Below are 6,640 nucleotides of genomic sequence, written 5' to 3' on the forward strand. Positions count from 1 at the left end.
AAATATTGTACTGCAAAAGTGATGTTATTGAATACATTGACACATTCTTCAATGTTTTCATGAAACACTAAATGAGTGACAGTCCATAGAGGCCCAGGAGCAGAATTCTGTGCAATGCAAACCCACCTTCTGGTTTCACTGATCCTCTTACTGCAGTAGAGATGTGTCAGATCTCTCATTACCTGTGGTGCTGGTTCCCTTTTAAACAGCACAGGTGTTGTGCAGTATTTGCCTCTAGAGCTCTATTCCATTGATATAACAGGTGTCTAAGGCACTGGCAGATCGCTGAGAAACTCTCGGAATGTGATTGTCCTATGTGGAGTTGAAACCTCCCAGACACACAACCATTGACATTACATGACCAGTGTTCTTCCCATAAAGTGTCTCTCATTCCAATCAAAGTTACCAATCGCTGCATGAATAATTCTGCACTGAGGAAGAAGGAGAAGAGCTGCCTGTAATTGCAATCGGCCATGATGTTATTGGATGAAGCTGCCATGCGCATACAGCTATCACACTCGGTCTGGCCACGGGTTTGGGAGCCACACACTTATTAATGAGGCACGTGCAATGGGCCATTGCGTCTGATATGATGAAGTAAGGCAGCTCGTCATGTCTGTTGCTGCAGAGCAGATCCCATGGAACCACAGTCACAGAGTCACAGACAGCAGAATCATTGTTTTATCCCAACTGTCATTTTGTGGAAAGCTCTTCTTGTCAGTCACTAGCCAGCTCTGCACATCTACTGTCCCTGATACATATGTGAAGCACAGATTAAATTAAGTAGTTGGTAGTTGGTACCTCAACATTTTGGGGACCTTGCTGCTGCACTAAGCACATTCCTGCTTTGTGTGTGGCCACCTTGTCACACGCACAAACCAACAGGCTGTATGTGCACCCTTTTCTCTCTAAAAACGGCCAGCACCTGGAACGAAACTTGCACAATTCTGTGAGTTCTCTGCATGCATAATGAGTAAAAGTCAAAGTCAACAGCTTATTTTCAGCTGAATGTTTTCTAGAACGTTTTTCCTGTTTTTTTTTTGTAACCTGCATTGAATTGCGCACGGAATGCAGGGATGAGATAGAGTTGTATTCCAGAATGCAAAGTTAAAGGGAAATCCTGTTTTTGATTGCACAGCCCCAGCTGTGAGTATTGTGACGTCACGTGACCTGCTGGGCTTAGTGCGTAGGCCCACACATGCATTCTCCAAGCCTACAGTAAATGCAGCCAGCATTGAACTGGCAGTATTTGCTCACCTGAACTACTACGAAGGCCGGTGCAGCTGCTCTGGTGCCAAAAAGGGAAAGGCAGGAAGTTTTGCAGGCCCTCCCCTGCCAGGCAGCTCTTTATCACAGAGAAGCGTCATTGTGTTTTATGTGAGGGGAGGCTGTGTTTGTCTGGAGCAGCGGGAGGCTGATGAGCTGCTAAGCTGCCGAGTGGCTTTTCCACAGGTTTCATTTACCGTCGGCCTGTTAGGTGTCACAGCCTGTAAAGGCCTCATTCATTAGACTCCTCCAGACCCTGCGGTGGGACGTCTCAGATGGGCAAACACAGATTGGGCAGGGGTGTTGTCCTGCCAGCAGGGAGCTTTGTCCCCAGCTCCAGAGAAACTTGTAGCTCATGCTGAGCTCACCGAACTCCCCTGGAACCCCACACCGTTTCTCAGTAAACACAACAAATTACTCTTTTACATATGGATGAACATCAGGTGACACAGGAAGGAAACAGCTGACAGACAGATATATACACTCACAGAAATATAATATACAATTTGTTGTATATAGCTACATACAGTGAAAAAGAGAGTTCTTGTAACCTTAAAATTTTATCACGTGACAGTCCAGCAAAGATTCATCCAGATGTAGATTGATGTAGATCTATACTTGCATGTTACTAGTAGCAATATAATCCTTTGTCACGCAAGCAGGTACAGATAAAGATAAATCAGCTAATATATCTGAGGAATTCCGATGTGCACTGTTTAGTCTGAATGATATTGCACAGTTTATTTTAAGAAATGCTTTGCTTATTAAAATATACTTACTGTACCATCAATCCATGGAGTTTCCACAGTTTAGTATGTGGTTTTAAAGCTGTTTAAAACAGATGTGAGTAATATTAGTAAAAGCCTTGGAAATTTCAAAGGTACAAATTCCAGTGACAGTACAAGCTTGTTTGTATGTTTCCATTTTGGACATGCCTTAAATACAAAATTCCCCATCCCAGTAGCTCATCCCTGAATTGTCCATGGTTTTCCAAGGAACCGAATATGAATTTCCTTGGTCTGTGTAGGAACTAATTTGACACAGATCACAAAATGTGAGCTACTGAGCACAGGAGCAAATTGAGTGCAAACACTGACAGCTAAATAATTAACACCCAACACAATGCACAGAGGGCAGAGCATTTAGATAAAAATACTTAATATTTTACCTATACTTTGCCTTTTTATTAACTATACATTTAATGTAAAAATTGCAACAAAATGTGAAAGGTCTCTGACATTACAGAGGAAATAAATACATTTGTTGAATTCTCCTGATTTTCCACATCTGGAATGCACGGTTTTAAAATTCCACGTCATCCCAGGTCTGCCACGACCCGTCAGAATGGCGAATGATTTCTGCCTCCATCACATCTGCAAACCAGCTTTGTGTCATTTCAGTTTTAACTGAAATAAATTCAAACAATAAATGATATTGGCTCATTTCAAAATGTTGTCTGATGTGTCCTTTTGGTGGGGCTACAGAAACAAGGCAGTTTTGACATCGGAAAATGGTGTGAAAAGTTTTGTGTGTTATAGAATAACAAGATCGAAAGTGTACGCAGAGACTCTAAATGAACAGTCTCTCCCTGTGCAAGTTAAATGTCAGAAATGATTAACACATTATCTGTGTTAAAGTAATCCTGACAGGTCTACTATGCCAATGCCTGCTCTTTACATGTGGTCAGTAGTAGTCAGAAGACTGCAGGCGGTAACAGTGAGTGAATGTGAATGACTGTAGTTTCTGCCCTGTATGTAGATCTGAAGTCATACTCTTTCCCTAGGAGTTTTTGCAACACCCCTGAGCAAAAAATAACAATATCAGCCATTACCATTTCTGTGTGCTGCTTTGACAATCTTAACATGAATTTGTACTCTCTTGGCAGACTATACCTTTTTTCACTAAAGTGATGCACATCAGTCACATTGCTATATGAAATTAATAAGTAGGAGCTTCTTGCGTGAATGCAGTGAGATGCTTTGATACCTTGGGTCTCATAGTGGTGTAAAGTTGTGCTCTGTATCTCAGCGCAAATGAGATGCTTTTGTTCTTGTGTGCCCTTTTTGGAGCTGCACCCTCTCAACGGCATTCAGGTTTCAGATCTTCAGAGACACGGAGCCCTTTTCTCACACCGTTTAGAGGGACCACATTCTCAGCCCCTTATTGCGTTTCCTTTCAATGTGAGAGTAAATTTGCTCCTCATTTCCTTTTAAACCGCCCGTCTTTTAAACGCCTGTCAGCTCCCTCTGTGGTCCGGCGTGCCAGTTTTCGGCTGTATTTGCTGTACCTATTGTTGAGAGGGGTACAGTTGTTTTGCATGAGAAGAGCAGTTTCGCGGAATCTCCGGGCCTTGGCAACGGTGCACATAAACCGTGCTGCATTTCATCCTGCCGAAATTCCCTGCGTTTGAAAAGGTAGGGCCCTGTTTGGAGAACTCCTTAACCGTTTCAAGGCCTGTTTGTGCCCGGGGGCGCGGCCTCTGCGCAGCGTTAGCGGTGCCCCTCCCCTCGGCCCACGGGCCCCGCCCCTCCGTCTCGTTTAGTCCTTTCCCCGCGCTGTGTGCGTTCTCACTCTCATCGCCCTTTCAGATTCATCTCCAGGTAAACACACCGCGGCGGCCAGCCGCCCCGCCGCGCAACGCCGTTATCACAGCTGCGGGGGACACAATGGCCGACCCCAGGCCCTGCCCCACTCTGGAATGTTTACCGTCACTACAAGCACCTTCCAGCAAACATAACTCCATAGGCTTTCCAGAGAAAGACACTCTCGCTATTAATTTCACTTTGATGAATTACAAGCTTAACCTTCTGCCCCACAGTTTTCTTGCTTTTTTTTTTTTTTGGCATGGGTGGCGAGAAAGATAACAACCAAACACATTCCTGAGTCAGTCTGTGAATTTCTTTTAAACACTGTGGAAAAATCCCGCTATGAAAGCGAAGCTTAAAGTGACAAGTTAGTGCTGAACCACTCAGGGTGTCTGAAGGAATGTTAGATTCTTCTGTGATTCTCTCTCTTCCACTCTCTCTTTCTCTCTCTTGCTTTCCCTCTGTGTCTGTCTCACCACACTGTTCTGTAATTTAGCTTGTGAATACTATCTTTAAATAGTAAATCCTGCAATATTGTTAAGAACACAGATTTATGATTACTTAATTCCTGCAGATACATTTGGTAATTGTGACAGGGGGCAGCTGTGTATTATAGTTCTATCGTCTGATGTATTACATGTACACATTGCAAAAAAAGCACACAAATACAATGACATATTCAGTGATAGCTTTCTGAACACATCATTCATCACAGTGTAAGATTCAAATACTCAAATGCTTGCATATGTGACCCAGGGCAGAGGTATTTCAGATTCTGGATTTCAGTACCATTTTTATATATATATTATATATATACATTTTCATTGTTCTGTTTTCAGTAAGTTATTCTGATATCTTTTGATGCTGTAACTGTTCAGTGTTCTAAACTGATGGGTAACATTCCAAAACACAACCACCAGCAAGAGCAGAAACGAAGCCGCCAATCAGACCCCTCCAAATCTGTAACAGCCGCTCTTTCTCTCCATGACAGAGCTATCTCTCGGATAGAGCTGCTGTCAGACCACTGGAGAGACGATAAGAGATGGGGTCAATGCCCCTGGGTTCAGCCCCGCTGGGCTCATGGGCAGGACAGCGTGTGCAGGACAGCGGTGGCATTGAGGGACCTGAGGACCTTTAAACCGAGCAGGTGGGGTAAAAAGATAAACGGCACAAACACGGGACCGGCCTGACCTGGGCCTCATCTCAGAGCTCTACACGCGGCTCACCGCATTTCACTCGTCTCCCCAAACCCGTTCAAAGGGCAGCAAAATGACCAAAAGGTAGCTGGGTGATGGATCTCCCAGCACTTTTTGGTTGGGCTCTCTACTGGCTGACCAGGTATTACACTTTGAATGCGTTGACCATCTCTACAAGCTGTCTAACTGCTCAAGACAGTAGATGATAGTAGAGGTATGGTGTTGGGGTCTTGTATATTTTGTACCCCGTGGGTTACCCTGTTTTTCTGTCCCCATGAAGAGCCCCTGTTTGCATCCTGCCTCTGTCAGCAATGGTGCTGCCACTCATTGTTGTTGGTGGAGTCTGAAAAATGGTTTGGGATGGTACTGTGTGTTACACCGTGTGATCTAAGGACTTCCTATTGAGCTCAGTTTCTCTTTTGGATGCTGGTATAACCAAGCTGTGATCATGTTTTTCATTTGTTTCTGAAACCTGTTTCTGTTGCGTATAACACCTTGTATGAGGGAAACCCAAACTCCCTGCAGCTCTGTTGGTTTGCAAGAATAGGTAGCAATGTTCCTCAAGGCTTTAAAAGGGGTAAATAATATGGGAATATCATGAATCACTACAGGTTCACAGATCATTTTAGCACAATCAGTTTTAGCTAATGTTAATGGTACGAAAGGTGGTATGAAATGCATTGGATCGCAAAGCATTGAACACGTAGATTTCTCGTGAACTGGGATTTTTTTCTTACGTTCACAGGTATGTGGCGCACAAACAAGAATAAATTATTCATTTCCCAACATGCCCATGTACTGATTTGGTATATGGCGTTGCCATTTTGATTTCCACCGAAAGAGGGCGTGCTCAAACTTTGTGGGTCCAACTTTATTACAATATTTTCTCTCAATCTCCATTATGAGTATAAAATGAAAATTACAATGATGACATAAAATAATGATGATAACGACAACGATAATAACCTAATTGTCGTCGAACCGATACGGCATTGATATTTTGACCTATAAACAATTAGTTTGCAATCATATAGGCAGCATTTTGAGCTCACGTATACAAGCGACATTATTACCAGATACCATAGTGCAGAAATTTAAGTTTTAGTTCGTTCACCCCTAAAGTGTTCAGCAACATTCTGTCAAAAGCTGTGCCATGCACCCATATAACAGGCGAAGATATTAATAGCGATTGAGAACTGTTTATTTATCTTTATAGAGTCTCTCCTTTTTCAGGGGCCAGGTTAATCAACAATCGCTTAGGAGATAGGTTAAATCTCTGATGACCACACATTAAATTAACTTTACTTAGTACCTGCAAACAGCACGCCCGGCGTCCAGGGCGAATTAAACGGCTAGCCGATGATGACACTGTCGCTGATTTAAATAGGTTAACATTTTCACTGCAACGAGATAAAATTAAAATAATGGAGAAGAAAGATAAGTCGATAATGTCACTGTAAATACAATGAAACTGTAAATACAATTATATCTTGAAGAGCAAACGCTCTGTCGATTTTATGGGCAGGTTTTTGTCAGGTCCATTTCATTTGTTACAGGTGCTTTCTATGGTCTTATTTTCACCGTTGTACCGCG

Source organism: Megalops cyprinoides, chromosome 17 (genome assembly GCF_013368585.1).
Source record: "Megalops cyprinoides isolate fMegCyp1 chromosome 17, fMegCyp1.pri, whole genome shotgun sequence".
NCBI lineage: Eukaryota > Metazoa > Chordata > Actinopteri > Elopiformes > Megalopidae > Megalops > Megalops cyprinoides.